An 18,877-nucleotide genomic window follows, 5' to 3' on the forward strand; every position below is an offset into this window, starting at 1 on the left:
TCGAAAGCCATGTGTGTGGAAAAAAAGGCAGAGGTTTCACTCCTACCTACTGGTAGGTTTATTATTTTTTTGTAATCTGAAAAATGTACTATTGCTTTTTGTTGGTGTTTAGACGGCTTGCTTTGAGAATTAAACGGTGAAGCTCCTCTCTGGAAATAGTGCAGTGAATCAGATCTATTCCTACAAGATACCCAAACACCAATTCCTGTTACTTTGTTAGCCATTGCCATTTTATTCAGTGAGATGTGGCCTTTTTGACTCTTTACAGAATCAAATGAGTTTGAGAAGGAGCTTATGTGCCTCACCAACACTTCTCCAGTGGATCTCTTGTGTGGACCTGTACCTTCCTGCCTCCCTTCTCCACAGCTGAGACCTGATCCAGTTCTTGTCCAGCCTGCTGATCTCATACAGTTTGAGGACCATCTTCCAAAACACAAAGGTATGTTGTATATTCTATATCTAAATAAATCTGCATGACTTGTTTTGTACAAATTAATATTTTACAAATCAGAAACTGTGTTAAAGTTGCTCATTTTAACATTTCTAGTTCATGGGTTCCTGTGATGCATATTCCATTGATCCATGTGTTTGAATGTACTTGCCAACAGTGTCAAGAACTCAGAAAAATGTATTAGTTAGCCTAGATATTCCTTTGGGGCTCTTGATTCTCTGGGTGGTAGTGAAGTTGAGTAGCCCGTACTTATACCTAAGAGGTGTTTGGGGGTTATAAACTCAGATCCAGCATAATACTGTCAACAGCACCCAATAAATTCAATGTCCAGGTAGTGATACAACTTCAAAAATTAATAAGACTTGTAATCTAGCAAGTAGAAAGGGCAGTAAGCATTATTAAAACGTTTTCCTTGCTGAAGCTGCCTTGAAGTTAGTATGGGGAATGACCATTTGTTGCTGAATTTCTTACTGAGGGGTGCAGAGCGGAAGTGAAACAGAAGTGGATTTCCAAGAGCTTGATAGCAGTCACCAAAGGTGCTCTATCGACAGTTTTTTCCTTGGTTTGTAATTGGTTGTATCGGGGCCTTCCAGGGTCAAAATAGGACACCCCCAAATATTGTTTGTAAGGGTTGCACTATGTTTTTACATTGACCCTACCTTTTTTAGTACTAACAACTAAAAACAAGGACTATCCAATGCACCTTACAGGTACCTGCGTCAATTTGATATGTAAAGTGCTATGGTTTCATTAGCACGCATTCTGATACCACAGTTGAAATCTTTCATATTAATACCATTATTACACCCACTAATATTAATTCATAATGAACTAAGTCAGGTAGGTTATGAACAGACACTGTCCAGGGTGGGATTGAGTTCCCTTGCGTAAATGTTTTTAACTTTCCAGCTATTTTTCCGAAGTAGTTGCAGCCTGTTAAGGCATAGATTTGTTTGGTTCAGTTCCCTTACTGAAGAGTGATGGGTGACACTCCTGGGCACTGATAACAGAAGCTAATAGTAGCCCTTCTGACGTATTTTTGTGTGTTTCCTGTTAGTTTTGAGGCAGTTAACAGCTTTTTCATACACTGGGATTTATGATTCAATCCTCCTGCATAGGCTCTTATTCCTGACTTTCCCACAGACTGTGTTTGTCTGATGACAACCTGTTAACATATAATTTTCAAATGTAGTCTACATCAGAAAAAACGTACGAAGCGGACTCTTTATGCGATATACCATTAATTGGTTATATTGTGTAAAGTTTCCAGAGATTTCCCCCAGAGGTGTACAGGGGTCAATGTAAACCCAAAGTGCTCTATTTGTGGTATTGTGGTCGAGCAGCGTTAAACATTTGTTATACACACATTGATTAATAAATGAGACCGAGGAGTTCCACACCAATTTTAGAAAAATAAGCTTCCTTCTAAATGAATTTCAAGACAAAGATGTACGTTAAATGGCGAGTACGTTTTTCAATGAAAAATACTTCTCACTTTAAAAAGTGCTTTTTTCGGTTCGCAATGTTTACCTGTGGGAGGAAAACAAGAATGCAGTTTTGCAGGTAATTTCAGTTCAACAATGTTAACCTAGTCTTTGGGGTTTCAGGTCAACATCAAGCTGGGTTAAAGTTAGTACCAAGATTGCACCACAGGTGCGGCCGGGTGTAGAGGCCAAATGCTGAATCAGGCACCCAATGTTAACAAATAGAGACTATTGGTGATCGAAGATGCGCTATTCACAGGTAAGTAAAGCGGTGTCAGAGGTCAATTTCCAGGGGTTAAGATTAGCACAGGGGCACAAGGCAGAGCCGTACTTAAACCCTCAGCTGCACTGGGGCAGCCGGGTGCAGAGTGACACAGCGTGGGGCCCCCTATGTAAATGAATGGGGGAGATCGGTTTTGGAAAAAGGCTGCAGGCTCTGGCCAAGAGGCTGAACTAAGAAAATCCACAGCTGCCCAGGTAATTTCTGATGCTAGGGGATGTAGGGATCCTGTTGGTCAAGCTCCCCAGGGCCCAGGAGATTTAGGTGCAGGGATGCCCTTTTGCTTCAGGAACGGCTAACTGGGCAGATTGCGGTCAGGAGGATTCTTTCAATTAAGGCTGCCGGCATCAATGTAGAGTAGGGCAGGTATCAGGCTAATGTGGACTCTCGCTTCGAATCACATGAAAACCTACACAGGACTGGTGGGCCACTTGGACTCGGACCGTGGGCGTCCAATGCAAGCTTTTTTGTTTCCTCAGGGCAAAGTTCTTGTTCTTTAGAGTTGTTTTTTTCAGGACAGGTCTACATGTCCACAGGAGTTCTTGATGGTAGGCAGTCCTCCCAGGGTTTGGGACGTCTCTGGGCGGCAGAACAAATCAACTTTTGTAGCAGTGGCAAAAGGCAGCAGACAGGCCGGAAGGGCTGTTGCTGAGTCAGTCACTGGTCCTTCTTCTTTCTTGCTCTTGCAGCTCTTTGGTGTCTGGGCTGCATAGTTTGTCAGAATCTAACTTTCAGGGTCAGGGGGTGCCATCTAAATACTAGATTTAGGGGTGTTACAGGGGAGTGACTGGTAGTGTAGGAAGCTGGCTCTGTATATTCTGTACCAAAATGAGGTATGTTGTGCACAGAGTCCAGTAGAACCCCAAAGGTAGGCATAGGTATAATATAACACCTTACTCTATTTGTGGTAGTGTGGGCGAGCAGTAAGGCTGTATCAGAGTGTAGTGGTTAAGCATTTGTTGTACCCACTCGGGCAGCAAATGTCACTCACTCAGAGACTGACCTTGAACTAATTTATTTCTAGAACCAAATGTTATGCAGTGATTTACAGTTGAACGCAGGTTCAAATGCGGTTGGTTGAATTACAGGTAATTCAACGGTTCAGAATTACTTTTTAGTTACTTTAGAGATTACTACACACGTTACTTTTCAGATTACTTTTGCTAATCAGTGTGATTTGCCTAGATAGCACATTGAGACATCTCCTAGACAAAGGGCAATTCATTTACTATTTGTACATATGCAGTTTTTTAATGCTCCATACAAACCACCTCCACACTTAAAACAATTTTCAAGGATAATATGTAGTATAACTCGAAAAGCATAAAAACTATAGTCTATTGATAGCGTAATGCCTGATTTGTAATGAATGTAAAAAATATAAATATAAAATATACAATATCATGCACTGTTTAAATAATGTATTTCTTTATTGATGATTCCTTGTATATTCATTTAATGCATACTGAACATTATGGTTGAATATTTCATGCATTGCATTTTAGAGACACAAAGATTTTTAATCTTGTATGTTTTTACCCTTTTTTAAATACATAATAAATCAAGATTTCTTATATCTGTTTTGTTTGTTTTCGTTTGACAATTTACAAGCTTGGAAATTAGCGTGACACATCTATGTACTGTTCAGATTGTCTAGGGAGATACCTACACACCGGTTGAAAGATTTATCCAGACATTGAAAGGGATGATTGGCGGACTCCCTGAAAAGCTCATAAGATGGGATGTCTTACTTCCATGCTTGCTTTTCACCTACATCGAAGTGCCACAGAAGTGAGTGGGATTATCCCTCTTTGAACTTCTGTTTGGGCATCCTGTTAGGGGTCCTTTAAGTCTTGTGATGGAAGGATGGGGAAACACCCTCAAAGAGCCAAAACATGACCTTGTGGATTATGTGCTTGGTTTTCGTTCCAGGATGGCATGTAGAAAGCAAGCCAATTCCTTCGGGCCAGCCAAGAACTTCAAAAGCATGGGTATGACCAAAAGGCTGTCATAGTTAAGTTTAAACCAGGGCAGAAGGTGTGAGTTGTGGAAACTGTGGCTCCTAGGGCCCTCCAAGACAAGTGGAGTGGGCCCTACTCTGTCCTTGAAAGAAAAGGGAAGGTACCCTATCTTTTGGAACTTGGTAGTTGCAAATATCACAGAATGGTTATACATGTCAACATCCTAAAGCCCTACTATGACAGAGCAGATGTGACCATACTCATGGTCACAGATGAGGAACAGGAAGCTGAGTGAACCTTTTCCTGATCTCCTCTCCAAAAGATGGGTATGTTGAGGAGTGGTCTTGTCAGACACCCTCACTGACCAACAGTAGGCTGATTGCAGGCAAGCCCTCGATCAGTATTGTGAGAAAGGACCTCTTTTGACATGGTTAGCCACCACCTTTTGCCTGGTATTTGATGTGGTTTCAGTTGTAGTGTACAGGGTCCCTGCCAACCATGTCCCCTGTGCCAGCGCTTCTTCCCTAAATCTTATCCGCAATTGGTACTTCTAACCCCTGTAAGTCCCCAGTAAGTGGAAGGTTGGGTACCTAGGGCCTGGAAGCTGGAGAAGGTCTCCTGGGACCACACTCACTAGGACTATGCCACTGCCCTTGCAGCTTGCATGCTCATGTGAGGTGAAAAATGACATTGGAAATGGCACCCTGTCTGGGTGCAATACCACCAGGACTGCCTGTAGGTATAGGTACGTCCCCCCCTCTAGCAGGCCTTACAGCCCTAAGTCAGGTTGCAGTATACCACAGGTGAGGGCAAATTTGCAGTTGTAGATAGGCACCTACCGTACTTAAGTACATTCTTAGCTATTGGAAGTGCCAGGGAAGCCATAAGGAGTACATGGGCTGGGCTCAACAACTCTAGTTCCTCAGCACCATGATGGCTTCACTGAAACCAGGAGTGTTTGGTACCAAACAGCTCCTTGTAATAAATCTACACCGATGCCAGTGTGAGCTTTATTAAACCATGTACTCAGAGGGCACCTCAGAGTTGTTCCCTTGAAAACCTATCAGCCCTGGTGTGGGCACTGACTGGCTCAGCAAGGGCTCTCGACCCATTGGTCCAGAAACATGTCTGGTGGTGGCAGGCTGCCTAAAGCTCGTCAGAGGTAGGTTTTCAGGGGGCAGCTTTGAGGAGCCCTCAGGTTACATGTTTTATTAAATTCCAACACTGGCATCAGTGTGGGTTTATTAAGAGTAGTTTGGTACCTACCACTCCTGGGTTCAGTGAAGCCATCATGGTGCTGGAGAGCTAGAGTTGTTTAGTTTCCAGGCCATGCACTCTTTATGGCTTCCCTGACATTTACACTATTAAGAATAGACTTAAATACTGTAGGGGCATATCTGCTCATGCAGATATGCCCACACCCGAGATATAGTGCACTCTTCTTTATGGCTTGTAAGGCCTGAAAGAGGGGTGACTTACCCATACTTAAACAGTGCTGCTTGTCATGGCACACAGGCAGTGGGCCATGTCGACTGTCGTTTTTGTCTGCACCAAGACATGCAGGCTGCACTGGCAGTGGTGAGGGGTCCCTAGCGTACTCTCTTCAGTCCCTGTGCCCTAGGTACCAGTGTAGGAAGCTGGCGCTGTGTGTGTGTATATATATATATATATATATATATATATATATATATGTATATATATATGTATATATATATATATATATATATATATATATATATATATATATATATATATATATATATATATATATTAAAATTAGCTATAGTCTACACAGGGTCCAGGGGAAACCCCAAAGGTAGGCAGAAGTAGAAAACACCTTACTCTCTATTTGTGGTAGTGTGGGCGAGCAGTAAGGCTTTATCAGAGGGTAGTGTTAAGCATTTGTTGTACCCACGCAATCAGCAAATGATGTCACACACTCAAAGACTGAACTCCGACCAATTTTGTTTGTATAAAAATATTATTAAATTTTTTTATTTCTAGAACCAAGCCAAGCCTGGCACAGGTAAGTGAAATAAATGCAATGCGAAATCTTATGCAGTGTTTTACAATTGAATGTGGATTCAAATGCAATTGATTGAAATACAGGTAAGTTTAAAATGTCAATTATTTTTCAGATTACTTTTTAAGTTACTTTATCTACTCAGTGTGATATGCTTAGATATCAAACTGGGACATTTCCTAGAGAAAAGGTAAGTAAAATTAGTTTTGCACAGTTGAAGTTTTTCAGGTTTTCATACAATTCAACTCCCCACCTAGAACATTTTTCAAGAGAAAACAGTCAATGCATTCCTATGGAGAGAAATGATCAGTTAACAGACCAGTAATCAGTCTTTGGGGTTGAGTTGTTGGGTTTAGAACAAGGGTTCCCCCAGGGGCAAGAATGCTCTCAAAGCACCCTCAGCGGCACTAGGGCGGCTGGGTGCGGAGTCCGATGTTATCTGTTAGACCTGGCACCTTGGCGTGAGTCTCCCTTCCACTTTTCGTTGATGTGCCTCATGTGTTTTGCTGGTGTTAGCTGCTCAGGGCGCTGTGCCACTGCCAAACAGTGCCACAGTGCAAGTGCTCCCTATGAAAAGTGTATACATTGATTGGTTTTCATGATTGGCTTTATCCGTTTACTGTCAGTCTCCAGTAAAGTGCACCAGGTGTGCCAGGGCTTGTAAATCCAAATGCTGCTGGTGTGCTTGCAGCACTGGTTGTGCCACCCACAGAAGCGGCCTAGTAAAATGTGTCTAGGGTCTGACATTGCAGAACCTGCGTGCAGTCTGGTACTGTCATGCTAGCTGCGCAAGTACACCTACTTGCCAGTCCCTAAACCTTCCCTAAACTTCATATTAGTCACCCCTATGGTAGGCCCAAGGGCAGGGCGCATTGTAAGCATAACGTAGGACAAGCCTTGATGTGTGTGGCATGTCCTAATAGTGAATTACAGCCATTTTCGTTTTTCACTATTGTAAGGCTACCTACTCTCCATAGGCCAGAATGGGCTGCTGGAATTATTACACTCTATAATCCCAACAGACTCAGAGAGCATGGTAGAAAGTCAAGTTTAGTATGCCTGAACTCGGAATAATAAAATACTTCTTTGAGTAAAGTTTATTTTAATATCCTGTGTTTGCAAATACTACTTTTAGAAAGTTAGTATTTGCTTGCCTAACCATTTCAGCCCGCCTCTGCTCTGAAGTGTATCTGCTGTCTGGTGTCTGTGTGGGACAGGGCTGGGGAATTCTAGGGGACAGGCTGAGGTTGACAGGTGGTGAATAGAGAGATTACACCAGGATGGGTGGGGGGGAGTACCCCTTGACTCTGAATAGGGCTGTGCTCTGCCACCACAATGCTGGCTCCGCCCCCTGGGGATAAACTGATGACTCTGCCCTGCACCAGGTCCAGGAAGAGGGAAGACTGTCAACAGAGTGCTCCTGACTGTACTTGTCATCACAATGCTGGCTCCACCTCCTGCGGAGCGTCTGATGTCCCTGCCCTGCACACTGAAAGGAGAAGCCAGGGCCTGAAAAACAAAGTGCTCAGAGACTGACTGGATTAGTCAAAGGCCCGCCTGGCCTGCGAGAACAAAAGAAATGGTGTATAAAAGTAGGAACCCTGCTCCTAAGAAATCAGATCCGGTTTACGCCAATTAGAAACTCTGCCCGAGGAGAAGGACCTGGAAAAGCTGCATGGAGGACTACTGTCTCTAGCCTGAGAGACTGGACTGTGGTGGGTGCCTTGCTGCAAGAAGGAGAGAGGAAGAAGACTGAAAAAGACTTTAATTCAACTTGTGCATCTTTGTGAACGATCTCCAAGGGCTTGCTGGTGAACTTGCCCCCTGAACTGCGCCCCAGGAAGAGTGGGCGCTACCCCCATGAAGAAGGAAGCTGCTGCTGGTGTTATCTCCCCTTTCAGCACTGACCCCGGAGACCTGAGTGCAACCGAGAAGTTGTCCCGCACTCTGAGAGCCTGTGCACCCCTGTCCCGCCAAGCCACGCTACTCCTGGACGATTGCGCCACAACTTGCACAGTAAAGGCCAGCCCCGCGTGGCCTGAGCACCGTGAACTGCTGCTACATCGAACCGGAGCTCCCACCGCAAGAACGGACCGTCCGGTCCAAGCAATGTGAACCTGTGGCCCCTAAGCCGTAGAGTACACCGTAAAGACTGACGGCGCCTGGGCTCGCCCCTCTGTATAGACGCCCTGTTGACAGCGCCTCGCTGCTGGAATCACCTCAAGCAGTTTCCCCCTCCCTCTTCAAGACCGGAACGGACCTCGAGATCAAGAGCCCCCAATGCATCGCTGCCCTCAGTCTGCAGAATCTACTGGGCCATCAAGCCGTAGCTCGCGAAGGAGGAAGGCACTGCGACGTGGGATGTCGGATCTACTCCTGTTTTGTCTACCCCGAACCCTCAGAAGCAAGGTACTGTGAAACTGCATCTCCGTGCGAGTCGCACTCTCACAATACGACTCACACCGCCTGTATGTATTGAGCCCCCTTGAACGCCTCGCATCGAGCAACGCTTGTGTCCTAATACTGAAATACGGGCCGCACAAGCATCGTACGACCCGTACTCTCTTTGCATCGGCTGCGTCGTACGCATCGTAACGCTAGGCTCGTGAGCTTTGGCAGGCCTTTCCCTGAGTGATCGTACGAGGCGTACAGGAGCGTTACGAAGCGCTCAGGCCTTCGCGAGCAGCGCCACAACGCTTCGGACATTGCATACAGTACTGTGAAGCTGCTTTTAAGAGTCCTACAACCCAATCTAAGCATTGAACATCACATTTAAGAACTGTGGCATTTTTAAAGTAACTGGACTCTTTTCTGAAGCCTAAAAACTGTATCTAAAGCCTGCTTGAACGTTTTTATATAAAGACTATATTTTTACAGAACAGTCTTGTGTCCCTGTGTGGTGGGTTAATAGTATATTGTGTGTGTTATGACAAATGCTTAACCGTATGTGCTCTGGGGATTAGCCGTGTCTGCTCGCGCCACACTACCTAAATGGTGAGCAGGGGTTATTTCTAGGAGTAAGTCCCTTGCCCTGACTAGAGGAGAGGGTCCCTGCTTGTCACAAGTGCATTCTGCCAACCAGACACCCCCAATTTTAACATTATCCACTGGGGCAAAGTTTTCCTCCGGTTGGTGGCTCCTCACGGGCACGCCACAGGGTTGTGGGAGCAAAGCTCTTGGTGTTAAACTCAGGGCAAAGGGGGATCCGAGTTAGCACCAAAGTACACGCGCAGGGGTGGCTGGGTGCAGGATGCTGTTTTGGCGTGGGGTGCCCTGTTGATTTCAATGGACGTTCTCCAGTTTCAACAAAGACTGAAGGCTCAGGGACTAAGAACTTCTGGAGGTGACCATGGGTTGGAGAGGTAAGTTGAGATGCCTGGGGATGCTGGGACCCCGTTGTTTGGGCCACCCATGGCAGTGGGACTTCAGGTGAAGGGGTGTGTTTAGGCGCCTGCTTTTCTTACCAGCTCTGGTCGCTGTCGAGGGTATCCTCCAGAAAGAGATTGCAGGTGTCGTGTAGAGGGTCGAAGCAGGTCTGAGATCAGCAGATCTCGGGTAAATATCGCCGGGGAGACCTCCTTGTGGCGTTGGGCACTCCAACTCAGGCTTTGGGCGTCTGGTGCAGAGGGGTGCAGACTTGTGGATTTGGCCTGAGCCAGAGTCTGTGGGTGAACAAGTCCGGTGTTCATGGGAGGCAAAGTCTTTGGGGAGGAAGGCAGGGCAGGTCCTTTGGGTTCTTGAGGTTGCTAGTTGCAGGAAACACTGGATTTCGCTTCTGCAGGTTCAAGGTGGGGACAGGCCGGTAGCGCTCGGGCCAAGTCGTCCTACATCCTCCTTCGCTTTGGCATGGCTTCTTCGGACCACCTTCTTATTTTTTTCTTAGTCTGTTCTTGTCTGAGGATGCCAAGTTCAGGGGTGCCCCTAAATACTAGATTTAGGGGCGTTACATGCAAGTAAAGGTTGGGCTCCCCTATTATGCCAACCTCCAGTGGGAGGGGGGCATATGCCTCACTCTGGTTGGACCTCCTTGTGGCGTTGGGCACTCCAACTCAGGCTGGGGGCGTCTGGTGCAGAGGGGTGCAGACTCGTGGATTTGGCCTGAGCCAGAGTCTGTGGGTGAACAAATCCGGTGTTCATGGGAGGCAAAGTCTTTGAGGTGGAAGGCAGGGCAGGTCCTTTGGGTTCTTGAGGTTGCTAGCTGCAGGGCACACTGGATTTCACCTCTGCAGGTTCAAGGTGGGGACAGGCCGGTAGCGCTTGGGCCAAGTCAGTCTATGTCCTCCTTCGCTTTGGCATGGCTTCTTCGGACCACCTTCTTCTTTTTTTCTTAGTCTGTTCTTGTCTGAGGATGCCAAGTTCAGGGGTGCCCCTAAATACTAGATTTAGGGGTGTTGCATGTAAGTAAAGGTTGGGCTCCCCTATTATGCCAACCTCCAGTGGGAGGGGGGCATATGCCTCACTCTGGTTGGCTGCGTTCCCCCATCTGCAAGATGGTGGGGACTGTGAGTTGTGCCTCACCTTACCTCTCCCACCTGGGGTTTGGGGTTGGCAAAGGTGGGTACACCTCCCTTCCTCACTTGGTTTTTCCTGCCTATGCTCCAGCCCAAAGTGGGGGTCAGAACCGGTGGTGTCCAGTTGCTGGAAGCATTAAAAGGCCTGTGGAAGCTCACAAGGGCGGCAAGCCTTTGAAGCTTCCCCTTCGTGGACCCTACCCATCTTGGGGAGGAGGCTTGGTACCTCGTCCCAGACTGTGCATTGTTTCAGACCCGAAATAGCAGCAGGCTTTACCCAGGGGTCTAGAAACAGGTCTGGTGGTGACAGCTGGGGAGTAGCCTGGACACTAGTGTTACGTCGTTTTTCAGGGGGCATCTGTAAGATGCCTTCTGTGTGCTTTTTTCATTAAATCCCACACTGGCATTAGTGTAGGTTTAATGAGCTGAGAAGTTTGATACCAAACTTCCCAGGTTTCAGTAAAGCCATACTGGTACTGTGGAGTTCGTAATGACAAACCCCTAGCACATATACTCTTAATGGCATTACTGTACTTACAATGTCTTGGAATTGGCTTATACACTGTAGCGGTACAGGGCTCATGCACCTGTACCCTCACCACTGGTATAGTGCACCCTGCTAGAGGGATAGCTGATGTATGCCAGGGCAGTGGGTAGTAGGCATGGCACACAGGGATGTGTGCCATGTCACACGCAGTCTGCAAAGGGTGTGTGTGTGCGCACGAACTGTGGTGTGTGTACTAACTGTGGCCAGAGAGTGACAATTGGGTTTTGCTTTCAAGGCAGTGTTAGGGAAAAAACATAGGCCCTGGGTACCTGATTGGCAGGAGCCCAGAGCACACTCAAAGTACATCAGCAGTTTAGCAAAATGTGGGGGCAACCATGCAAAAAGGCACTTTTTTTTACAACCAGGATTACCATTTACTAGGGACTTACGATGACAGTCGTGGTACAATTACAGGAAGCAACACTGGTACTGGGAACCTAGACAGCAGGGACCCAGTGCTCTCCATTCAAAGTTGCACCAAAAGCCAGGCAAAAAGTGGGAGGGTGCTGCAACAAAACCCACTTTCCTACATGACAGATCAGAGGTACGTTCCCTTCCGGTACAAAAGAAATGAAGCAGTGTAACAATTGTGTACTTGGGCATCATCACATATTTATTTTGTATGCCTTCTTCGTACCTAAACATCAATAGACACTTTTAATGTTGGTTCAATGTGTGATTACTGGGGCACTGATAACATATTTTGCCTTCGATTTTTCTTTCATATTTTACAAATTGCAAACATCTGTTCACCGACTAGCTATTCCTTCAAATTAATTGTTCGTCTAATTGTGTTACTATGAAAACTTTCAAATTGGGGATCAGAATATGTCCTTTAACTAACTATTGTGGCATTGCCAATGTTCGGCTGCGATGACAGTTTCTTGGCTGCCTTTGTGTAGTACTTTAGCGTTGGTAAACTAAGTCTGTCTTTGAAGCCAAGATGACAAGCAAATGCAAAGTAACAGGTTTACCAGTATAGGGCTTACCCTTTGTGACAATTGTATCTGGCTTTGAGTGCTAAGCTGCTAAATTATCAAATTTACAGCTCATTAGGGCTCGCCTGCTGTGCGCACATGCGCATAGCTGGCGAAGCTCTAATGTGGCTTATCCAGTGGTTAACCACCACTGGTGATTGCATGAAGTGCATGTGCTTTTTAGGTGATTGCGCAAGCGCAAGCCCTAAAAAGCGCGTGCACAATGCCACCAGCCGCCTGCCTGCCTGCCTCGCATTAGCGCATCAAAGGCAGCCCTCTCAGCGCATTTCTCACCCCCTAATTATTCACGGCCGGCCGGCCGTACTTTCAGTTTCACGGCCGGAGGCCGTGTCTCTTTTTAAAAGTTGTTTAACTTGTTTCTTTCAAAGTCCGTCCTGATAAATTTCGGTAAACTTTATTTATTTATGCGGTTTTTATATAGCGCAGACTTTACCCGAAGGTGTCAGAGCGCTTCCAGGAACAGAACTGATACATGAGAACATTACAAGCCCCATCCCACCAGAATTTCAACGCTTCACAAGCAGCAAATTTGAATACACCAGAAACATTATTTGAGAATAATTCAACTCCAATAAGTCTGCCTACTCCACAGACGCTCTCCTTCTGCCCAGGTGTGGGCCTGCACTGGCCCCATGGGCTGGCTTGAAAAATGCACGCGGGGGCAGAAAGAAGGGTGGAGCTTGCGAGTCTACTGCTGCCATGAGACTCCCGGACCTCGTTGGAGTCTCTCAGAGTGAACGACAATCTCATTATCTCACTCGTTCTCGTGTGACCCAAACCTTTGCCTAAATGGCCGGAAATTATCTCAAGTCCAGTTTAAATAATACGAAATGTGTCCTTTGGAGAAAAGGCCTATGTTTGGTAATCATGTGCGTGCACGTCTGTGGGAAAGTAGGTGTAAAAAGCATGTGTGTGCCTCTGTGTGAAAGAGCACGTGTGTATATGGATGTCTATTTAGATTAATAAAATGCAGGATGTGTATGCGTGTCTGAGTTTGTCTGAAATTCGGTGTGTATAGATAGGTGTTTGTACCTGTGTATCTGTTCGTGTGCCGGTTGCGTACGCGTTTTTTTTATTTTAAACTTTTTATATAGCGCTATCTTGACCCGTAAGTATCAGAACGCGTTACATACACACAGTAAACAGCAGAAGTGTTTGCATTACCTTATCTGTGTGCGGTGTATCTGCTCCTGTGTGCGTGTGCAGAAAAATATTGAGTGAGTGCATGTGTTTGTGCCCGAGTTTTTGTCCGCGCCTGGTCGTGTCTCTTGTGAGGGTCTTCTCTTACTGAGATGTGTGTGACTGTGCTCCCACGACTTTCTATTGGTCTCTGGTGTCTGTATTTGATTGAAAGTGGCCGTTAGCATGGTCGCGTGTATTTGTGTGCGTTTTAACTCCGTGTTTTTTTCTTTAATTTCTTTTTTTAATGCAGTTTTATATAGCGCGGACTTTACCCAAAGCAAAGGAGCGCATTACAATAGAACCAAGTACGATGCATTAGGAGAATTACACACTAACAAGTAACAAATACAATCAGGCTAATCAATAAAAAGGTAAAGATCAATTAAGAGGTGCAAGAAATAGGTTAATTCCGGTATAGGAGACATATTTACAGTGTTGCATTCATGTGTGTGACTATTGGTGCACAGAGTGTGTTTGTGTGTGCTCGTTTACTAATATGTGAGTTTACATATGTTTGTCTAGTCCGACGAGCGGACCATGTACCTTCTTTTGTGTGCAGGTCTCTGACTTTAGTGTGTTTGTGTTTACATCTGTGTGCAATTGATACCTGTATGTGAGTTCGTGGATGTGCGTGCCCCTATGACGAAGTGTTCGTTTCTGTGTCTCTACCAGTCTGTGGAATTTCACACTCACACCCTCAACCCCCCTCACAACCCTCTCACCCTCACTCACCCTCACACCCCTCACCCTCAGACCCCTCACCCTCACACACCCTTACCCTCACCCCCTCACCCTGGCACACCCCGTCACCCTCACCCCCCTCACCCTCCTCACTCACCCTCGCACACCTTCACACCCCCTCACACACCCCCTCACACACCCACTCTTAGCCTCACCCCCTCACCCTCACACACCCTCAGTCACCCTCACACTTCCTCACCATCACAGACCCTCACATCCTCTCACCCTCACAAACCCTCACCCACCCTCACACCCTCACCCACCCTCACACCCTCACCCACCCTCACGCCCTCACCCGCCCTCACGCCCTCACCCACCCTCACGCCCTCACCCACCCTCACGCCCTCACCCACCCTCACGCCCTCACCAACCCTCACCCACCCTCACCAACCCTCACCCACCCTCACCAACCCTCACCCACCCTCACCCTAACACCCTCACTCATCCTCACCCTCACACACCCTCACTCACCCTCACACCATCACCCGCTTCACCCTCACACACCCTTACCCTCATCCCCTCACTCTCACACCCCCTAACCCTCACACCCCCTAACCCTCACACCCCCTAACCCTCACACCCCCTAACCCTCACACCCCCTAACCCTCACACCCCCTAACCCTCACACCCCCTAACCCTCACACCCCCTAACCCTCACACCCCCTAACCCTCACACCCCCTAACCCTCACCCCCTCACCCCCTCCCCCTCACCCTCACCCCCTCACCCTCACCCCCCTCACCCCCCCTCATTCACCCTCACACTCTCACACACCCTCTCACACACCCTCTCACACACCCTCTCACTCACCCTCTCACACACCCCCTCACACACCCCCTCACACACCCCCTCACTCACCCTCTCACTCACCCTCTCACACCCGCTCACCCTCACCCCCTCACCCTCCCTCCCCTCACCCTCACCCTCTCACCCTCACCCTCCTCACCCTCACCCTCCTCACCCTCACCCCCCTCACCCCCTCACCCTCACCCTCACCCCCTCACCCTCACACCCCTCACCCTCACACCCCTCACCCTCACACCACTCAGTGCAACAACACATATTGTGTTACAATAGGTGTCACATTTGCGAAAGATAAAACTATTGGCATTGTAAATAACAAAGCTATTAATTTCGCTATTTTCAAAACAAGCACATAAATAAAAGTGTCCTTTACAATACCAATAGCTCAAACTTTCCTAATGCGAGACCTATTGCATTGCTATGCTTCTCTCCCCTGCTGCACTCTCCTGCTCTCTAGAGATGTGGCCTAACGACCAGAGCTGCCATCTAAGTCACGTAAATACAAAACATGTTGCATTCCAAATGCTATAGGTGTCACATCCGCAAAAGTTATAACTATTGGCATTGTAAATGACAAAGCTATCAATTTAGCTATTTTAAAAAGCAACAAATAAATAAAACATTTGTCATTTAAAAGACCAATAGCTCCAACTTTTCTAATGCGAGACCTATAGCATTTCCAATGCTTGTTTTTATTTTGTTAACGTTTGTCATCAGACGTAAACCAGCACATCTTGGTGCACTTGAATAAAAAGCTCCACATAATGACTGGTCTTAACCAAAGTAAAATTAAAGCTTGAAAAGAAGTCTTAATTTTTTTTATTTTAAACAAAAGATTGATGGGCACTAGAGTTAATGTAATGCCTTCAGCAGCATATTCTACTCCTTTGCTGTTGCAGAACAAAAAGCTCTTTCACCTAAAGAGCTCATATTAGTACTTGGGACATTCAACAGAAATTTGGCAGTGGCATGTAATACACTTTTGGGGTTATGTGCCAAGAATTAAGTTCTCAAAAAGGCACACAGCGCCTAGTGGGTCATATGGGGAAAAACAACCAAACCTTTTAATACTCAACTCCCCGCCCCGAAATGGGCAGCCAATGAAGATGTTTTGGTACAATGGGATTGCAGTATTTAGTGTCTGTGTGCTGCTGCATTTTTCACTAGTTGTCGATATTTTAAATGTTTCCGGGAAACCAAGTCAGCAGGAGTTCCATAGTTGAACCATGTGCGTACCAGGGCCGTTATAACTGTGAAACTAACTTCCAATGCAAGATAATGAATGATCTGCTCATGACATTTTATTTGCCAAAAGTAACTACTGGCCACCTTTGTAATTTATAACTTTGTAAAATAACCGTATAGACTCCCAGGTTGTGCACAACATTAACCAGCATTTGGTGAGGGTCTATATTTTCTTGCCGGAAAGGGAGCCCTTTTATATAAAAACTGTTGTGTTTCTTGACCGCATCCACCTCTGTGCAAATGTGAGAACAAAAGGTCAAACATTTGCAATGTCCTTGCTGATTTAACAAAGGTTTCCTGACATCTGCTAGCATAATAAACTGAATCATCCACATATACATATCATTACACATACAGTGAATGGAGAGTATGAGCTAATGAAAGCATATATTTATTAAACCATAAAAGGAACTACATACTTAATCTGTTTTCTGCTCATTTAAAAGAGGGTGAAAACAATAATCTGTGACCGCTCGGATAGAAAAGATCGCACTCATTTGAGTACAACATTTTCTGATGAATAGCTCTAACTGCAGATTTCTCCCCTTTTGACTATCCCTGCCAGTCTGAATCTGGAAACTTTTCGATAGCTCTTCGACGCTGGTAGACTTTGCACGACTCACCACAGTGCTGCATGCAGCACCCTGTGACTTAACCGGAACCATAAAGCATCCTCCAGTGGCATGCTGACGTAATTTCCTTTTTTTCTGCCCCGTCCCGTGTTCAGAAGGTCCTTGACTCTCCTTCGGAGTGTGATAGTTATTTGACAATTTCTCTTTTCTAAACATAGTTAGGTGCAGTTTTCCTCCTCGATGCCGCCAACATGGTCTGGTTTCAAGCCATGTTGCAACAGCAAAGATTACAGGTCCATCCAGGTCCGGCTCCAGGAATTTGTTTTTGGGTGGGCCAAGGGTGCATTTGAGTAGGCCACTGCGGGCCTAATTTGTCCCTTCTTGCGGTAGCCTACAAGCCCTAGATTACATCATATCTACTTGCAAATCGTCACCATGAAACAATGGAACGATTCTGTGTGTATACAGAGCGCATGTGGAGAGTTATTTGAAAGTAAGACCAATGTCTGGACCTAAGTGCAAACCCTCAAATTCCAACAGGCCAGGCCCGATTATCCACTTTTCTACCAACCCTCTCCTGTGCACCTTATCTCACACCGGACCTTGGGCCCCAGCCCCATATCAGCTACCATCCAGCTCCACTTTCATTATTCCTGGAAAATCATCTTCAAACTTAAAACTTTGAATATAGCAATACATATAATTAGCATGCACTTTAAAATATGTTCCACAGTTGCCCTAATGACCTGACTGCTAATTAAATAAAACCGAAAGGCCATGACAGGGCCGCACTAGTGCGAAAGTCTTTTTTTGGTGCCCCACCAATGACCTTTTTCTCCACCGACACCATTACTACCACCCTCCAACAGTGCCCCTCATCTCTCTGTGCCCTACTTTCAAATGTGTTTAATTTGTTGTATAGCGCTACTCCTATCAGTGTAGGGTGTAACAATACTTGACACCACGCACACATTATACCGAGACAATGAATCATACAGTCTACAGGGAGGATGAGATGAGGATTACTAGGTATAGGAATCACGTCATCCATACCGATGGGCAGTATATTTTAAGAAGGATTGGGCTGCAGAAGGACAAACTCAGGATGTAAAGCATACCCCAGTGGTTGGGGGTTGGCTTTACTAATAAAAATGTATATCTGCAACATTAAAATAGCAAAAGTTCCAACTATATAGTAACACACAAAAAAGTAAAGTTCTAACTATACCATTCATGTTTGTATGCAGCTCTTTGGTGACAGTTCATAGGTCACTTCGCCTTCTTTCCTCCTACGTTCATTTAGAAAATCATTAAAACCATCGATTTTCTCGTTTGCTTACAACTAGTCCTCCCCATGATGTGCCGCACAGCCCTTCCACTCCAGCGCCAAGAAACCGTAGGTGAACGTGCGCTCAACAAATCCCATTTATCATATCATCATATCATATATCACTGTCCTATGTTAGGATTGTAAGTCCTGAACTGCAAGTAACACAATCTCTGTGACAAAGGCAGTGACCCACTGAGCTATCCACATAAAATAAAGTTTATCTGCATTTCAAAATCTACCAACAGGCAAAGGATTGCTCTCCGTCAGGATCATTAATCAACAGTTATCTGGAGCTTTTTTGTTGTTGTCTTGCATCCCTGGCCATAATAACGATAAAAACAATTTAAATGAAGCATACACAAAGTATGTGCCTTGCTGGGACACTGCAGATTTAAAAAATAAAAGAAAATAGTAACACATTCTCTTACCTACTCTGTTAGTCAACCTTTGTCTCACAGCCTGATCTTATAAGCAGCTGCAGTGGTCAGGAAATGTGAATCAAAATAAACACATTTCTTTTCTCCAGGCTGAACAGAAATGGAAATATCCACACAGAAGGACGGTAGGCAAAAGTTACTCGGTGCCAAATAAATAATCTGTCCCTTTCGCCATACCTGCAAGATAATGCCCACCTTTCTAAAAGGAGTTGGGTGGTTGGGGATGGCTGTGAGAAAGAGCCAAGGCCCAATCACGCAACTCCCAGAATAGGAAGAAAAACAACGTTCGGAGGAACATTTTAAATATAGTGC

At 45.8% G+C, this 18,877-nt stretch overlaps 1 long non-coding RNA gene across 1 annotated transcript in view; it reads left to right on the forward strand.

Annotated features, from left to right (window-relative positions):
• The window catches only part of LOC147688576 (uncharacterized), a 79,594-nt gene that overhangs the window by 998 nt on the left and 59,719 nt on the right, over nt 1–18,877 (forward strand). The window contains exon 1 of the long non-coding RNA XR_015300704.1: nt 1–439. This exon is cut by the window's left edge and continues 998 nt beyond it. This is a non-coding gene — a long non-coding RNA (uncharacterized LOC147688576). The remainder of the gene's footprint in view (nt 440–18,877) is intronic.

The sequence above is a fragment of the Lissotriton vulgaris genome, chromosome 10, assembly GCF_964263255.1.
Source record: "Lissotriton vulgaris chromosome 10, aLisVul1.2, whole genome shotgun sequence".
NCBI classification, from domain to species: domain Eukaryota; kingdom Metazoa; phylum Chordata; class Amphibia; order Caudata; family Salamandridae; genus Lissotriton; species Lissotriton vulgaris.